Raw genomic sequence first — 19,583 nt, 5'->3', positions numbered from 1 at the left:
AAATCCTGTTTAAGTTTGTTGATCCAAACCCACTGGCTGTCTTTGTTTTTAGAAAACATAAGTTGTTGGTTTCTTTGAAAAAAATAAACAAAATTTTTCTTCCTATCTAATCCAATAGATCAACCTCCACATGAAATTAAAACTGTGAATGTACACTTCATGCTTTGAGGCTGGCATTTTTGGATGCACTCAACAATGACTTAATTTGCTACTATTGCAATTAACAGGTATTGACTTACGTCAGAGATGAGCACGTCTGAAAATCCCCTTCCAAATGTATAACATAATTTTGTGTTTACTAGATTTACTTTAAATATAGATCTCTTTTTCCAAACTGAACATTTTGCAAACGGTTTTCTGAAATGTAAGGTTAATCTGCATTGTAGTGTTATACTTTGCTGCTGTGATATACCTGTCACATTAAAAGAAGAACATGAGAATGTGGGGATCATAAGTTTCTAAATGGTTAAATTTCTAAAACGGTTAATTCTATATCATTTCTTCAAATCTACCTTGATCATTTCAGTGCAGTTGTACATATTATTATGTTTTGCTGAACTGTCTGCAGAGAAGAACAAAGAGTTCTTTTTTGAGACCTACTCTAATTTGAGCATTGTCTGCATGTTGGAAGCTTCCAAAGGAGGTTAGTGAGGTGAGAGGAGGAAAGAACACTATAATTAATCATAAAGAATGCACAGATGGTTAGACCTCACTGCAGTTAATATAAGGTAAAGAATTTTCTCAAGATTGTTTAGATAAGATGTGCTCTGTCTGGATTCACAGTGCCCATGTCTGAAGTTTATGCTGCGTGGTAGATACCTTTAGGCAGAGAATGAGTAACCATCTTTGCGTTAATTTGTAACAAAGGGACTCCTGGGAACATTGTCCCATGCAGCTGAGAATTGTTAGTGAATTTCCTTGACATTAAAAAAGCTAAAAATTAGTATTGTAGAAAACTCTATCTATCTATCTTATCTAAACTGGGCAATCTATCTATAATATAAATAAATAAATGGGCAAAATCCACTTCAGATGAGCTTGAGTGGAAGTGTGTGTGTGTGTGTGTGTGTGTGTATCTCTGTCTAAGGTGCCACAGGACTACTTTTTGTTTTTGAAGTTACAGACTAATACGGCGGCGGTCTGAGACTTGTTGACTATGCTTTGCTCACTGTTGAGGTAAGGGAAGGGGGCTGGCATTGGGGCATCTGTCTATGAATAGGTTAGTTGTTAAAGATTGTCAGCTCCTAATCAGAAGTTTCGTGGGAAAGAACAAAAGAAGAACTGCACCCGAGATAAACCAGTTTTCTCTTCAGAGAACTTGAGTTTGAAGGAATGCAGTTTCTCCACCAGAGGGAATAAATAAATGAGGATTTTAGACAGCCCCTTGAAATACAATGACTGGGTGAGTCAGACAGATAAAGGAAGATTAGGGAAGGAGAGAGGAGCAAAGGGAGAGAAGAGTTCTTGATTGCAGGACCTGCCATGGCTAATGACAGTTGGCACTGGAGAAAGAGACTCCTTAAGTCGGAGGAGAAGCCAAAAGTTGCGAGAGAGAACCTAGACCTCTAAAGGACTCTGATCATATCCCAAAGAATACTTCAATGTGGTGAGCTAATTTATAACAGGGAATGGTGCATAAATGTTCTATTTCTTTTTTACCAAATCTATGTATCTCTTGTGCTGCCCATGGTAAAGAAAAATAGTTTTAGAAATCCTGTGCAAGACCTGTATCTTTTTGCTTCAACTATCACGTCTCTGAAGATATAAACTGTAAACAAGAGTGGCTGCAAAGTTGGAATTCTGTGAAAGGGGGCCTAGGCCATTTGTTTGGGGGATACAGCACTTGTCCAGAGGGCTGTTCAGCTGGACTGCAGAGTCTCAGCTTTTCAAATAGGTGTTACAGAATCTGCACCCCAAGCCTGTCCCTAGAGAGCCAGAGCCTGAACTTTGCTCAGGCCCAGAAAAGCTCAAGAGCACATGAGCCCAATGTGCGGGACCCATACAAAGTGGCCTGGAGAAGAGTCCAGGAGTGGGAGTTTGACTAGGGCTATGATGGGCGGGGGCAGCTTACCAATTATAAAAAACATATAAATAAATAAATAGAAGTGCTCTTATTCTTACATTACACAAGGGCAGTTTTGTTTTGCAATCTATTGAATCATTGGTGTGCTCTCATAAATTCTTTCTTACAATCATAGTACTTGAACAGTGAACTTTAGAAGGGGGGAGAGGCGAAGGAGGAAAAGAAAGCTAGAAAGAAATGATGCCAGATAATGTGTTGATCTTTTCAGGGGCCCATGGATACAACAATAATGCAAGGAATTTATGCTGATTTTTTTCCCCAAAAAGTTATTAGCATTGTCACTTTCAGTGGATTTGAACATCTGAAGCAGAGAATTAGGTCAAAATTAAATATCTGTTGGAAAAAATGATTATAACAAAATAAACTATTGACTTTTTAATGTGTGACATTTGACGTGGTCAGAATCAACTTCACTACTAATACTATACTTTGTGAGTATTTTAAAACTTGAAAATATTGAATGAGCATTATCTGCCCATTTTACAGATGAGGAAACTGAGGCACAAAAAGACTCAGGTTCTTGTCTAACGTTTCTCAGTGAATTAGTGACTAAGTGAGAAGTAGAACTTGTGCAGCACATATCCTTCTAGTGGATTATTGGGAGAGGATATAGCCTACTATTATAGCTCAAGTGGAGATTTGTATTACGGGTTTAAAATCCCTGAGTTCCAAGCCTTCTGATGATCCTTGCAAGAAATCAGTCTGGTTCCACAACTTTGTACAGTACACAGATCAATGGGGTTTCTGTATCTGAGACTTTGAACTCTATTGCTATACAAATAAATCATAATGAGGCACCTAACAGATTTATTTGGGCATAAACTTTCATGAGTAAAACCCACTTTTTTAGATGAGTGGAATGGAAATCCCAAAGGTAGGAATATATAAATATATACTAGTGTATCAAAAGAAGGGAGTTATTTATCAAATGTAGGACCATTGTTAATGAGGCCAATTCAGTCAGAATGGATGTGACTCACTCCCAGCAATTGATAGGGAAGTGTGAATACCAAGAGAGGGAAAATAGCCTTAGTGAGAGAACCATTCAGTCCAATTTTCATTGTGTTACCTTTGCAAATGAATTGCAGCTCTGCTGTGTTTGTAATCTGGTTTTGAAGGGGTTTTTTGTAGAAGGATGGGTACTTTTAAATGTTAGACTATGTCTGCACTGCACTGTAGTTTGAAATAAAATATGCAATTTGAGCTATGTAAATTGTGTATCTTATTTGGAAATAGCTTATTTCACATAGTGCCAAATTTCGAAATAACCCACTATTCCAAAATGTCCCTTACTCCTTGTGGAATGAGGTTTACAGGGACATTGGAATAGCGAGCCCGAAATAGTAGGCTTGCTCTTAAGACGCAGGATAGCCATTTCAGGATACTCTGGTATCCCGAAGTATCGTTTCAGAGTAGACGTAGCCTTACTGAGTATTCAGGGAGGTTTAAGAGGTTTTTGTGTATTACCTTTCTTGATGTCTGATTTGCATCCATGTATCCTTTGGTGCAGAGACTGTTTGGTTTGACCATTATACATGGAATGGGCATTGCTAGCACATGATTGCATATATCACATTAGTACAAGGGTCCTAGGTGTGTCTGTTAATCATATACTCAACTACTTGTTTCCATCCCTACTGTCTATAGGCAAGGACTGACCTTCCTCCCAAGGTCTGTGAGAGTGAGTTATCATTTTCCGTGTTAAAAAGTCTTAGAGTAGTTGTGATAGTCTGTAACATTAAAAACAGCAAGTGGTCCTGTGGCACGTTGGAGACCATCAAAAATATATAGGATCACGGGTTTTCATGGGCAGTATCCACTTCATCAGATGAGTTGGAATGGAAATAATAGAATCCAAGATATATATAACAGCAAAAAGAGTACCAGTCAATTGTAGGACCCATGTTAATGAAGCTAATTAAGTGGGCTGGATGTGTCCCATTTATAGCTTTTGGTGTGAAAATGCAGCTATCAAAGGCAGAATAAATTGGCTTTGTAATATGTTAACCAGTAAATGTCGTTATTCAAGCCCAGAGTACCAGTGTTAAATTTGTAAATCAGCAGTTTCTCTCTGTAATTACTGACATTACTAAATGTCCAAGGAGGTTAAAATGTTCCCATACTGGTTTATGTGTGTTACTATTTCTGATGTTTTATGTGATTCCATTTTGCCTTTGTTGTAAAGACTGTCCGATTTGGCCATTATACATGGCATGGGGCATTGCTTGCACTTAATGGCATATATCACATTAGAGCAGGGGTCAGCAACATTTCAAAAGTGGCATGCCAAGATTTAACTTTTTCACTTCTATATATGGGTCTGCATGCTGTCGATATTTTTTTAAAGTAAATAATAGTCCTACTTACAGCAGCTTCATTACTAAATAAATAAAGATGCAGATCTTACTGTTTTAGTAACACAAGATTTTTAAAAAATCATTAAGATCAGAGTTTTAGATATCTGCAACACTCCCAAAAAATTCTGTTAAAAGAATCTTTTTCTTTCTTACTTTGGGATACATTGGCTTAATTCTTTGCTCCATCACAGACTTCTTGAGTCAGCCGAAGTAATCTCTCCAGGGTACATCTACACTACAGCTGGAGGTATAAGTTACAGCTCAAGGAGAGGTATGCACACTACCTTTAAAAAATCTATCAAGATAGTTTATTAGGTGATGAGCTTTTGTGGGACAGACCCACTTCTTCAGATCATATTCTGAAAGTGAATTGGCATGATCATTATATAACAGAGGGATACAATGAAAAAAGTAAACAAAAATAACAGACTAACGAATCAGCTGCATAGAACAGAAGTTGGGGGTGAGGGGACAAGGAAGGAGGAAATTGCTTATTGTAAGAGTCAATTAAGTGGCTAGTCTGGAGTTACTATGAATATCAAAAGGTGGGAAGGCTGTCTTTGTAATGTGTAAGGTAATTATCTATATTAAGGCCCATTTGCAATGTGTTGAATTTTACCATAAATAAAACTGATGTGGTTAGGTCCAGTGATGGTGTCTCCAGAGTAAATATGTGGACAAAGCTGGCAACGGGGTTTGTTGCAAGGGAAAGTTCCAGGGTTAGTTTTAATGTGGCATGCCCTGTGGTTGTTAGTAGGGTAGTTATACAATACAATATAGCTCATATTCCTGTACGTTCAATAATGTGAGAGATGCCATTTTGTGCCAGCAATGTCCCTCTGTGATGGTCAGTCACTTTGCCAGAGAATCAATGCTCACAGATGAGACATCAGAAATCTCCACACACAGAAACCTGTCCGCCAGCATTTCGATCAAATTGGTCATTCTCTTAAAGACCTGACAACATGCATCTTACAACAAAGAGACTTTAACACCAGATTACAAAGGGAGACCTCAGAACTATTATTTATGCTAAAATTTGACACATTGCAAATTGGCCTTAATATACAGCCTCTTCCCAAGTTACGAATGAGTTACGGACCAAACACTTGGCCATAACTCGATCTGTTCGTAACTCGGACCCCATTGAGTTACACGCGACCGCGTTGTTCGTAAGCACGGGTTGCGTTTGTAACTCGGGGACCGCCTTTACGACCGCTCCATGGGAGCTTTGGTCATAAGTGCGAACAGTCGTAACTCAGCCATTCGCAACTCAGGGAGCAGCTGTAGATAATTAACTTACATGTTACAAAGACAGCCTCCCCACCTTTTGGTGGTCTGGTAGCACTTTATAGACTAACAAAACATGTTGATGGTGGTATGAGCTTTCATGGGTACAGCCCGCTTCTTCAGATGACCGGAGTTATGAGTTTGGGATGTGAACACTCGAAATAAATAGGAGAGGTGAAGGGGGAGAGAAAAAAGGAGAGGGGTGGGAGACTGAGCATCAGAAAGTATCTGGAGAATGGGTACTTAAACCTAAGCAGATTATCTGCTTGAAAACGCCCTGACCCCCTTTCCTCCCCCCCCTCTTCCCCCCCCCCCCCGCCAATCAGCTGAACTCCCTGTCTGCATCAGCCAGCTATAAGGCTCAAGTGGAGTTCAGTCTCCCTGTTGCGCGGAGCAATGAAAATCTGCTCGCATGCCACTGATGGTACCCATGTAGGTTGCCGACCCTTGCATTATAGAAAGTGCAGTTGTATGCGTCCCTGATGTTCTGGCTTATATGATTAAGTCCTTTGATGGTATGGCTTGTGTACATATGTGGACGGTGTTGGCAATGGGGTTTGTTGCAGGGTTCCTGGACGAGTGTATCCGCACCTCAGATACCTACCTGGTCACTCAATCATGGATTTAAAAGTAGTCATTCTTCTACAAAGGAATGTCACCACCTAATTAGAGAGAGAGACTGCAGAATTGGAATTCAGCTCCATATTTGGCACTGTTACCCTGGGCTTGAATAAAGACATTAACTGATTAACACATTAAAAATCTAATTTGCCCTGTTTTTGACACCCGCATTTTCACATAAAAAGCTATGAATGTAAAACTGTGTATTTGTCTGACTCTGTCTTACCCATGAAATTATAACTACTTCATGAAACCTTCTTGGACCAAATTTTCAGGAGTTCTCTACCGAAAAACCACCCAAATTGAATTTATGATCTTTCTGTGTTCCAACCTGGATTAAATGATAAACTCATCTGGTTTTGATCCATTTTTGTTCCCTTACAGTTTTATTTTCTGGCTAAATACAATTATCACCTCTTTATTCTACCATATCTGTTCATATTCTTTGATATCCTTTGTGTGTCATCCAATCCTGTTTTGCCTTTCATTGTTTTAATTGCTTAAATAGCATTTGTGCCATACTTCATTTTCTTCTTGCATTTCACCCGCATGCCATGAACCTTATTTCTGTGCTTCCTTTTAGTTAAAATATCTGTTTTTTCTCCACAATCTGAAAACATCCCTATAATTTTAAAGTGTTCTACTTTTAGCATAATTAGCATTACTTTTTAACTCACCAGTTTCTGCAGTGTCATTAGATTACATAGTAATTTCAGTGCCTGTAAGTATTTGCAGTGATTTCTGAGATTTTTAAAAATTGTTCATGGTTGCAGTTTTAGAAAGTGGCATTCCATTCTCTCCCAGCATTATTATGTTTATATTGAAACAGGTTACATTATTTTCTTGGGATGTGAGTACATTACAAATAAATGGTAGAATAACAGTAGAATAGTAATCTCTATTTTTTATTAAAACACAATGCCTATCAAGAGTACAAATGTAGTATCTATACCAGATTATTGGAAATGTACTGCAGCAGTGGTTGAAGAAGAATGACCTATTGTCTGATTAAGCAAAGGAATGCAGACACCCCTGGGATTGTGGGAAAGAATGAGACCTTAGACTGGAACACCAAAAGCTATCTGCTTATTAATAAATTAGCTCATATCCAAATTGCAAATTTAGCTAAACATTGTGGACAGCAAAAGAGACTGTATTGTTTGAATTGGATGGAAAGGAGATGTAGCAGAGTATTTTTTCGCGTTGCAGCCTAAATTGTCTGTCTGTACTATCAAGCTCACACATGTTGACAAGAAGCCTTCAGAGGGTATGTCTATTCTGCAGAGTTTTTTCCAGAAGAACTACATTTACATCCATACTGCAATTGCATTCTTTCGACAGAGAGTCGAAAGAATGCAGGGGGTTTCCGACGCTGGTAAACCTCTTTCTACAAGGAAGAATCCTTTTTCCAAAAGAACTCTTTCCGAAAAAGGGCATGTGTGGATGGGGCAGAGGGTTTTTTTGGGGGGGGGGGGGTTTCGAAAGATGAGGCCTCCAGGAAAAAGCACAGGTGCCCTGGTGGCCAGTCTGTCCATAGTAATCACAAACACGAGATAGCGTCCAATCAATGTGGACGCTATCTTTCAAAAAAGCAGATCGCTTTTTCAGTGAACTTTTGCTGTGTGGATGCTTTCTTTTGAAATAAGTTTTACTTGAAGATCTTTTCTGGAAAAACTTCTTCCAAAAGAAGCCTACAGTCTAGACATAGCCAGAATTTGATCTCTACAAATCTCCACCAAGAAGAAAGTGTGCTAAACATTGTTGAGACACCTAGTAAAATGGTTTCTGGTCTTGAGTCCTTTCAGTCTAAATAGACAACATAGACAAGAGGTGGGACTAAAGAACGATTACTGTCCCCATTTGATAGTTGAGGAAATGAGGCACAGAGAAATTAAATGAGTTGCAAAAGGTCACAAAAAGTCTATGGCAGAGTTGAGAGTTCAACTCAAATCTGAGACCATTCCAGTGTGTTTGAACCAGTGCTGCTTGCTTTTTGTGACGCAGCACTGGCACCTCCAGTCAGAGCTTACCTGGAAAGAACAGAGTATACCGGCAACCTCTGTATGCAAATGTCTGACAGTTGGCTGGGCTGCATGTCTTAAAGGGGCCACGTGTTTTAAAAGGGCAATGCTGGCCCCACCCTGCCTTTTTTTTTTAACCAAAAAAAGCACTGGTTAGAACCATCTTTCCTCTCCAGTGATCTGCCTATAACAGCACGTGATACTGTCATAGTTTCCATGACCTGTCTGAAAATCTACTGAAAAAGGGGACAAGTTAAACTGAAAATCCTAGACAATTCTCGGGCTTCCTTCCCATAATCTTCTTAATAAATCCTCCCTGGGAAAAAAAGATTGGAGACTGACAACTGGCAAGACTATTCAAAGAGTTGGTTTCTTGAGCACAGGCCTTCACAACTGGATCAGCTAGGGATGCTGGCACGCTGACCTCCCAGATTGCCAACCTGGTATGGAGTTTTCCACCTCTTGGTCACTGGTTTGAAAGCTGCAGAGGTTATAGTAACCACAATTGTTTAATATCTGATGACAGTTTAGTGGTCTCTCCAGTCTCTATGTGTATGTATTGGTAGAACAAAAACAAAACAAAACAAAAAAGCTGATAGCTTTCTGCAGAGAGGGGCCCAGGCTTTAATTGACATAGAGATTGAGCTGTTCTCTGACATGCTGTAGTGATAGTTCCGGAAAACTGAAAGGATGCCCTGGGGAAACTTGGCATTATTGCAGCTGGCAGAGAAAATTCCTTGATCTTTTTCATAGTATGAGGGAATAAAAACAGCAAATGTATATTTATCAGAAACTCCTTTCTTAAAATTAAAACAGGAAACAAACAAATCTCATTAACATTGTGTTGAACCAGTAAAATCCTTTTTAATGTTCAGATATCCTTTTGACTGAACACTGTAACAGGTTTGTTTTGAAAAACTTGGTAGACTCTTTGAACTTAAAAAACTGTGTGGTACAGTGTAAACATGTTACTTAACCAAAACACTTTACCTAAGGAAGTGTGCTCTTAGATTATATTTCTTGCTTTCCCTTAGGAATTTATTGCTGTAGTTAAGTGGTAAGAATTTGCAAAGGCCATAAATGCACTAAGTCATGTAAACTAAAGAGGCTTCAAGGGATTTTTTCCTTTCATCATCTTCATCTTTAAAGTAGTCTCCTTTGTCTTATTACTGTACATCAGTATCACTCCGATATCAGTGGTTCAGGGACCAAATTAGCAATACCTTTAAGAGGCATTCTTTATTTCATTTACTATTATATTCTCTCAGAAAAATGACTAAGTTGTGACACTGTATGAACTATGGGGACATTCTGATATTGTTAACACCAATATTATAATATTGCAAGGAATCTGACCAGCAGTGCCATGTAAGGTATCTACAAAAACATTATAATTTGCCAAATATGATAATCTTGTTTATAAGTTTGTATTACCTTTGAATTATGAGTTGTAGGTCTGTTTGGTAGTATCTGTATTCTTCTTTGAGTGCTTGTTCATGTGCATTCCAATCAGGTGTGCAAACTGGAAGATTCTGCTGAGCTGCAACCATTGGGGTCAATCTAGGTACCCCTGGAGTGGCACTGATATGGCACTCATTATATAGCCTAGCTGACCTGCCAACCTCCCAATTCCTTCTTATTGCTCGGTGAAGGCAGCTTGAACTTTTCACTCTTGCATTAGCAAGTGCTTCTAGTAGCTGTTAGGGTATATAGTTTTTTTTTTTTATAGTTCTTAGAATCCTCTATTGTCCATCCTGGTCCCAACTATCCTTGACTGCTTACTTCACTTAAAACAACAGATCCTTTCTGACTCCTCCATAAGGGTTCACCTAACCACTATCTCTGTTTTCCACCCAGGAGGAGGGGGCTGTATGGTTTTCTCCGAACCTATGGTAATTCATTTCCTGAAAGGTTTGGATAAGCTATACCCACAAGTACGCCAACTGGTATCCCCATGGGATCTCAGCTTAGTCCTGTCATGGCTGATGGGTCTCCCATTTGAACTGCTAGCCACATGTTCCCTGTTGTACCTTTTGTATAAGGTTGCTTTTCTGGTGCAGTTACCTCAGCCAGAAGGGTATCCGAGCTTCAGGCCTTGACTTCAGAACCTCTGTACACTGTGTTCTTTAAGAACAAAGTGCAGTTCAGACTCCATCCTGTGTTTCTTCCTAAAGTGGTTTCACACTTAGGGTACGTCTAAACTACATGGCTCCGTCGATGGAGCCATGTAGATTTGTTTGTTCGGCAAAGGGAAATGAAGCCGCATTAGGAGGTGCTACAATCCCCACCTCCTAACTTTAGGCTTATGAGTCTCCTGATTGGAATGAACACGAACAAGCACTCGAAGAAGAAAAAAAGGTTACTCATTTTTCATGACTGTTGTTCTTTGAGATGTTGTTCACATCCATTTCAATATGCACCTTTCTCCTCCTCTGTTGGAATAAACAGCAAGAAGGAGCTGGAGGGTTAGCAGGTCAGCTAGGCTATATATTGAGTGCCATATCAGTGCTACTCCAAGGGGCACCGTGGCTGACATGATGGTTGCTGCTAGGCAAAAAATTCTGTCTTCCATGTATGCACATGTACACACATCTGATTGGAATGGACATGAACAACACATCTCGAAGAACATGAACATAAGAATGGCTATACTTGGTCAGACCAAAGGTCCATCTAGCCCAGTATCCTGTCTGCTGATAGTGGCCAATACCAGGTGCCCCAAAGAGAGGGAACACGAGGTAATCCTCACATGATCCCTCTTCGGTCATCCATTTACAGACAAACAGAGGCTAGGGACACGATTCCTACCCATCCTGGCTAATAGCCATTGATGGACCTAACCTCTGGGAATCTATCTAGCTCCTTTTTGGAACCTTGTTAAAGTCCTAGTCTTCACCACATCCTTTGATAAGGAGTTCCACAGGTTGACTGTATGCTGAGTGAAGAAAAACTTCCTTTTGTTTGTTTTAAATCTGCTGCCTATTAATTTCATTTGGTGATCCTAGTTCTTATATTGTGGGAGTAAGTAAATAACTTTTCCGTATTCATTTTTTCCATATCAATCATGATTTTACATCCCCCCCTTAGTCTTTTCTTTTCTAAGCTGAAAAGTCCAAGTCTTTTAAATCTCTCTTCATATGGGACCCATTCCAAGCCCTAATCATTTTTTGTTTCCCTTTTCTGAACCCTTTCCAATGCCGATATATCTTTTTTGAGATGAGGCGACCACATCTGTACGCAGCAATTCCAGTCATTAGGTACGGAAGCTGATTTAAAGGATAGGTTACAAACCACAGTTAATAGTTCCGCAATTTCCCATTTTAGTTCTTTCAGAGCTCTTGGGTGAATTTCATCTGGCCCTGGTGACTTGTTACTGTTAAGTTTATCAATTTGTTCCAAATCCTCCTCTAATGACACCTCAATCTGGGACAGTTCTCAGATTTGTCTCCTGAAAAGAATGGCTCAGGTTTGGGAATCTCCCCCATATCCTCAGCTATGAAGACTGAAGCAAAGAATTAATTTAGCTTCTCCCCAATGAGTTTATCATATGTGAGTGCTCATTTAGCATCTTGATCGTCCAAGGGCCCCACTGGCTGTTTATCAGGCTTCCTGCTTCTGATGTACTTAAAAACCATTTTGCTGTTACTGTTTGAGTTTTTGTCTAGCTGTTCTTCAAATTCCTTTTTAGCTTTTCTTATATTTTTACACTTAATTTGACAAAGTTTATGCTCCTTTCTATTTTCCTCACAAAGATTTAACTTCCACTTTTTAAAATATGTATTTTTATCTGTGTCTGCTTCTTTGACTTGGTTGTTAAGCTATGGGGTGGCAGTTTTTTGGTTCTCTGTGTTTTTTAAATTTAGGGTGTGAGTTTAAGTTGGGCCTCTATGATGATGTCTTTGAAAAGTTTCCATGCAGCTTGCGGAGATTTTACTTTTGACACTGTACCTTTTAATTTCTGTATAACTAACCTCCTCATTTGTGTGTAGTTCCCCTTCCTGAAATTAAATGATATAGTGTTGGGCTGCTGAGGTGTTTTTCCCACCACAGAGATGTTACATTTTATTACATTATGGTCACTATTTCTAAGCAGTCCAATTATATTTACCTCTTGGACCAGATCCATAACAAGAGTTTTTTTTATGAAGGATGAGTAACCATTTTTTTTTTTTCAATCTTGGGCCTTGTTTCTGGGTGACATCTCCAGACAAAATGGCATCAGTAGAACGCTGGCTTGATGGCCCATCAAGGGACACCCGCTGTACAATAAACACATTGAAAAAGCCAGGGACTACACCTGATGAGTCAGCAAGCCATGTACTTGCATGCTTGTGGATAAAGAGCATGTTTACATTGGCAGATGTAAACTGCTGTCAATGACAGTGCTATTCACAGAGCACTGCAGGAAAACTGCTGTTGTGTGTGTTGTTTGACTGAGCTTGTGACACTTGCAGCAGTATTCAGAGAGGTATGCTCTGGGCAGCTATCCCACAGAGCATCTCTTCCTCTTCTGCTTCTGAGACTTGTGGGAAGGTGAGAAGAGGCTCCATTGATTGTGCATCCTGGGTCCCGTCCCAATGCCCTCTGGTGCCTTGCTTCATATCCCCAGTGTTTCCATTGGCATTTGGTGCCATTTTTCACTGGCTCTTGTGCTGTGCACTCTGCCTCCTCCATCTGCAGGAATGGATCCTGAACTGTTGAAGAAAATGCTGATAAATCTCACTAGCATATCACAAATGGCAGTTGCATTATTCCTTAAACTACAAAGTGACTATGAGAATTCCAACACTGATCTTGCCACATATAATAGCTGCCACACATAGCAGCTACAACATAAGAAGTCTGATGGCTTTCCTGGAGGGGCTGGCCATAGTGGAACATTAACTTTGTGCTCAGGAAACAAGCCCTGAATGGTGGGATCACACTGTCATGAAAGTATGGGATGATGAGCAGTGGCTGTAGAACTTGTGGTTGAGGAAGTCCATTTTCATGAAAGGCAGTTGAATCAATTTCATTTTGTCTTTATTCCTGCTTTTTTCTTCTGGAGTAAGTTGTCTATAATCCAGAGCTCAGAACAAAGGATCTGAATGACCCATCCAAGCTGTGGCTGTGTTCAGGGAGACATGCAAGCCAGCAAACTCACCAGTACTACTAAGAACCTGATATATGGATGCTTCTTATTCTTTCTTTATAATGAACCTTTAGTTTTAGATACTAAAAGATTGGTTGACCATATGATGTTTTGGGAAAGATCCACATGAATATTGATATGGTATGTGGCTGAGTAGAGTTTTTAAATAACTTCTCACTGTACTGGGAGGCAGGGAACTGCAGTACAATAAAGGGGATGTGTGGTTGTGAGGTTTTTTGTTTTGTTTTTGTTTTCTGGATAACCAGTGTGGAGAATCAGCATTACCTACCAGTCTTGGGGGACCTGCCCTATCTCCATTCTGTCTTTATATGCAAAAGACCCAGCTCTTGCTCCACTGCCCGGTCTCAGCTTTACACGCTGCTGCAGGGGTCCTCACTGTTCCCTTAGTCTTCAGATCTTCATCCTCACCTCAGGTCTCCTTACTGTCCCCCGGTATCTTACGGTCCCCTCTCTGGGGCTCATTGGTACCCCACCATGCTCCAAAGGGCTCAATCCCATCCTTCCTCTCCCCCCCCCCATGCTCACACCCTGGTAGAGAAAAGGAAGAGGTCCATGTTGCAGTCAGGGGAGGTAGGGCAGTTCAGGAGTGCAGCTGCTCGGAGCTTAGGTTAAGCTAAAGCTCTAAGGCCGCTACTTGTTCAATTCCCACTGTTGAGGGGTGCCGGATTCCAACTGAGTCAGGGAAATACCATCTCCCTGGGTCAGCAATAGGCAGAGCTTGGCATGGGCCCCTCAGCAGTGCTTGTAGCTGCACTGATCCTGCCCTACTATGGTCCTGCCTTTGGCATCACACTTGACAAGCACCTTAACAAGCACAATGCCACAGAGATGCACCTTTTTGGCAGGCAGAGTTGGAGTGCTGTACTGGGGACTGGCAGAGGTAAGACGCAGAGTTGGGGTAGCAACTTAGGAGACAAGACCAAACAAGGTCAGGTCCTTGGGGAGGAGCACGGGCAGGAGCATGGTTCAGGCACCAGTGATCCCCACTTCTACGAAACTGAATCTGGCATTTCTTAGAATCACAGAACTGGAAGGAACCTTGAGAGGTCATTAAGTCCCATCTCCTGCATTCATGGCAGGATCAAGCATCAACTAGACTATGATTGTCTAACCTGCTCTTAAAATTCTCCAGTGATGTAGATTCCACAGCTTCCCCTAGGCAATTTATTCCAGAATTTAACCACCATGATAGTTAGGAAGTTTTTTCTGATGTCCAACCTAAACCTCATTGTAGTAATTTAAGCCTACTGCGTCTAGTTCTATCTTCAGAGGTTAAGGAGAATAATTTTTCTTCTTCCTTCTTGTAACTTCCTTTTAGGTAATTGAAAGCTGTGTGCCCCCTGCATGACTAGTTTTTTTAAAAGAACATTATTTTCCCCTATACATACAGCCCACTTCATTGGTCTTCTTCCTGATAGTGCCAATAGAAAGCAACGGTGGCTTTTATAATGTGCCTGTTATAATGTGGACATATGTGCACCTGGAGCCAGATATAAAAACCTCTATTTTGTCTTGTACAGATATCACACACAAACTTTTGGCTGATACTGACCTGTGCTGAATTAAAAATGGGTGACCTAGAGGGTGTTTTGTGTTTGACTGCCACTCTCCTGAGTTAGCAAGTCTTTCTTCCCATCTCCAGTCATGATTTTTTTTTCTGTTTTAGTTTCTATACTAATCTTTCTGAATGTTTGTGATTGAGACTTTTTTAAACAGAGATTCTTTTGCATTACTGGTAATAATTATCTATTTAAGTTTGGCAAAAAAAGTGGTTCCATGAAATAAGTTGTTTTTCTATCCAGCTGAAAAAATATGAGTCCCTCAATAAAACATGGCTATGTTAAAGAAATCAATGTACCAATAATTTGTATAAAATCATGATTAAATAAGAACAAATCAAAAGTATTTTGCAATACATACCTTGAAAACTATATCAATAAATTATTAGTGTTATCCATAAAAATAAGTATAAAGAAGACTCTCTCATTACCCACTTTCGATAAAAATAAATAATTGGGAAACTATTAAAGGACTGAATTGGAAATGACCTTCAGAATTATGTTTTATGGGCTCCTGAAGATGTTTGTTGGCAAAAAAAATCTGTAATTAGAGATGAGAAATGTATCCATTGCTCTACTTGTACTACACCAGAAAGTTTATATAAAATAGTAAGAAATTCTTGAGGAAAAAATATATAGACTAGGAATGCTAAGATTCAAAGAAATGTTTGGTTTATGTGGGGTATGTGTGTCTTTTGTCTACTCCAGTATCTCTTGGCTGAGAGGGTGAATCTCTTGAACAGCATACTGATGTTAGTGGGCCAGATTCAGTGTAATAGAACACTTGATGCACATCCAAGGTAGAAGTAATCTGCCCAAAGTGAAGTTGCAGTAGAGCAAGTCCTTTAGAATGGCCATATTTGGTCAGAAGAAAGTTCCAGCTGACCCAGTATCCTGGCTTCTGACAGCAGCCAATGCCAGGTGCCCCAGAGGGAATGAACAGAACACGTAATCACCAAGTGATCCATTCCCTGACACCCACTCCCAGCCTCTGGCATATAGAGACTTGGGACACTATCCCTGCTCATCTTGGCTCACAGCAGCCCCTGCTCTGCCAGGTCAATGGATTTAGAGAGCGGAATCCACAAAGAGGTCAAGGATGGGTACGGAACCAATGTGTCTCCTAGATAGCTTTGGGCTGCCTCTCATGTTGTTCCAGCTAGAGCTGATTCCTTGGTGGTAAATCCCTCTGGTGGACATATGCTCTGTCCACTTAAGCTTCATGGACCCCACGTAACTAATGGGTCAAATTGTCAAGTGGCATACATTGGTTTATTTACTTCACCTGTAGTCAATGGAATTATGCCAGTTTACATCAGGTAAATATTTGGTCTCGCACCTTCAAATCAGTAAATAAAATCATGCAAACAGCCTATAGTTAAGGTACCCACACAAATGCCTCCCTATCTTTTATTTTTCTAAATAGGGACTGGCAGAGGTGACTCGTGAGGAGGGACACTGGAGGAGCCCCTGCCCATGGCCAGTCCTGGTTGCTGCAAACAGAGGCTGCTTTAGCAGCAGCCCCTATTCATGGCAGACAGGGCTGGCTGCCACAAACAGGAATTGCTGGACTCAGCATGAGCTGGGACCAAGCAATCCCAGCTCTTGCTGGTCTGGAACACTGTGCCTCTGCATTTTATGTGTAGTAAGAGCCTAGTGGCTCTTACTACATTTAAAATGCAGAGCTGCAACATGGGTGGTTCCTGGAGCCAGCACGAGCCGAGTGAAGAGTTCTGGCCATGTGCCACCTGAGAGGTTTATGTGCTGTTTTCAAGGGCCATCCTACCTGTGGAGGCCCCTCGAGACTAGTCCCCTTTAAGGGCATGCCTTGGCCTTTCTCCAAGACCTACCACAAGCCCTCCCCATAATCAGGGTTAACATGGCCTGGCGGCCTAAGTCCACATGCATGTCCTCTTGCTTAGGGGTATTACAGGCCCAAGGCCTAGTCCAAACACATGTCTCCTCTCCTGGGGTCATACAGCCTAGCGGCTGGAGTCCATATGTCCATCCCCTTTGCTGAGGATGGTATGGCCCAGAGGTCTAGACCACAGGCGAGTCCCCTCTACTAGGGATAAGACAGCCCGGAGGCATGGTCTATAGGTGAGTCCCCTCTATAAGAGATCATGCGGCCCTGAGGCCTAGTCCACAGGCGAGTCCTAAGATTCCCCCACCTTGGCTAGATATGGAGGGACGTAGGGGAACCTGGGCCCAACCACTCCACCAGATCGCTGCCCAGGGCCCTGATGGCAGTGGCGCAATCTACTGCCTGCTCAGCGGGGAATCCTGAACACCTGGAGCACAATTCCCTGCCCTAGGCTACTTCCTGTCATCCCTTGTTCACCGTTCTCTCTCATTATCTCACTCGGGTGTGGTGTCTCTTCAGACTACCTCTCTGGCCCCAGCTGCTGCTGCACGTTCTGCCTGCCTCCGCTCCCCTGGATCCGGAGCTCCCTCCGTGCCTCCTCCTCCTGCAGTCAGCCCCAACTGAGCTGCTCTCAAGGCTTTTATATTCTGCCTCCTCTGGGAGCATGCCCAGCAGGGTTGCAGGGGTGGGGCCCCTTCAGCCAGCTGGGCCAAGGCAACTCCCTGTACCTCAGTGCAGGGTCGATACACCATATCACAGCTACGAAGATGACTACTACTGGTTGCCATCACTTGTAATTGTTGGGATGAAAGATAGCAACCAAATGAACAAATAGTACAGAGCCTGATGAGTGAAGAGGGGAAAAAAGTGGCCAAAAAAGTCAATAACAAAGGCTTCTTTAATATCTAGGCAAAGATGACAAAACCGAGTTTTTTATGGTCTCTGAAAGATTGCACCTGGAAAACATATGAACTGTCCTTGGTGTCTCAAACTAGATGCATGTATCAAGTTAATCCTGGTGTAATGCACTGTACATTAAATTTGCTATGCTGTGCCTGGTTTGCCTGTGGTTGAAAGATTATCGTGAAGATTAATCATGTATTCGCTGATTTTTCTTTTTAAAAATTGGAGCAATCAGACTTATTTTGTCATCTTATTGTTTTGAACACAGTCCGTTCTCAGTGTCAACTGAGTCTGCCTGTAAGGTAATAGAACAAATATGAGTTCCTTTCTAAATAAAGCTTGGACGTTACGACGTCATACAAAATGCTTTAAAATTATTATAACTCATGCATGAAGTTTTAACTGATAATACATTCAATGAAAACAGATTTAACAATCAAACACAGTTGGAAGCCTAAATGTTACTTTTAAACTAAAGGCAGAGTTCTCTTAATTTTTGTGAAATGCTGCAAGCCGTAAGAGTTTATGCTGGATATGTGTCATGGATAGAATTTACCATATATCCAAATGTCTAGTTTGCCAAAAAATGAACATTGACTATGATATAAAATTAATTGCAGAGACAAAGTGGGTGAGGTAATATCTTTTAAGGAGCCAACTTCTGTTGTGAGGTTAGCTCTCTCATCAACAGAAGTTGGTCCAATAAAAGGTATTACCTCACCTACCATCTCTCTAATATCCTGGGACTGACACAGGTAGAACATTGCATACATTAAACTAACTGATCATTTGTGTATAGAGATTTTGGAGTAAAAATTACTTCAACTACATCTGACACAGTGAGTAAGTTTCAAGCCAAGAACTGATTCACTGTTTCAGATGTTTGGCTAGTTTGGTGATATTTGAAACAATCTGAAGGAAAAACTGGAAAACCATATTTTTTATTTAGTTAGGCTCTGGTAAGGAGAATCTTTGCCTCCTTGAGAGTTTATGCTGGATATGTATCATGGATAGAATTTACCATATATCCAAATGTCTAGTTTGCCAAAAAATGACCATGGGCTATGATATAAAACTAATTGGCGAGACAAAGATGTCTGCACAATGGCTTTAGCAGACTGTTTTGCACTGACACCTGAATTTGAACAGTGCCAGGAAGTACCCAATAGGTAAAAAATAGATCAACTGTGGAGATCAATTTTGGACTCTGTACAGCAATATTAAATGTGCCTTAAATTTAGAGAGAAGGCTTACTTTGATTATCCTGTTGAGATTAAAAAATTCTATTTATCAGTTGTACCCTCTCCATTCATCTGCATATGTAACTTTTGTTAGTTGTCTGTTTAGTTATCATCTGAAATATCAGTACATATTCTGGGTATACAGGTTTTCCCTTCTTTGATAAACAGAGAGGAAAAATAGTAGTTATGGAGACAAATATTTTCAGAACTGGGTGGCTAAAGGTAGGGAATCTAAATAGAGGGAGAGTAAGTCTCCTCTTGTCTTTTAAATAATGAAAAATTATATAAGTATATTTTGTGTTAGCAGTGATAGTGTGTAAGTGTTAGTGCAGTTCAGAATTACTAAATTACATAGACGCTGAGAACCAAGAATAATGTGACAACATATCAACCATATAGACTTCTTGCAGTCTTTAAACTTGTGAACAGGCAATGCAAAAAAATACTCCAATGTGTGAATTAATTCTTTTTTATATCAAATTGCTTAAATAT

The 19,583-nt window shown here is 40.6% G+C and overlaps 1 protein-coding gene across 10 annotated transcripts in view; it reads left to right on the top strand.

Moving 5' to 3' along the window:
• LHFPL2 (LHFPL tetraspan subfamily member 2) overlaps nt 1-19,583 on the top strand; it is a 211,927-nt gene that overhangs the window by 64,765 nt on the left and 127,579 nt on the right. For 4 of the 10 annotated variants that reach the window (XM_075932327.2, XM_006119134.5, XM_006119138.5 and 1 more), the window contains exon 1: nt 1,175-1,606. The exons of the other annotated variants lie outside the window; for them this stretch is intronic. The gene's annotated coding sequence lies outside the window, so the exon portion shown is untranslated. Of the gene's footprint in view, nt 1-1,174; nt 1,607-19,583 lie in introns of those variants that run through there. 10 annotated transcript variants of the gene reach the window in all.

Source organism: Pelodiscus sinensis, chromosome 6 (assembly GCF_052426305.1).
Source record: "Pelodiscus sinensis isolate ZL-2025 chromosome 6, ASM5242630v1, whole genome shotgun sequence".
NCBI classification, from domain to species: Eukaryota; Metazoa; Chordata; order Testudines; family Trionychidae; genus Pelodiscus; species Pelodiscus sinensis.
This window is presented reverse-complemented; position numbering and strand designations above follow the sequence as displayed.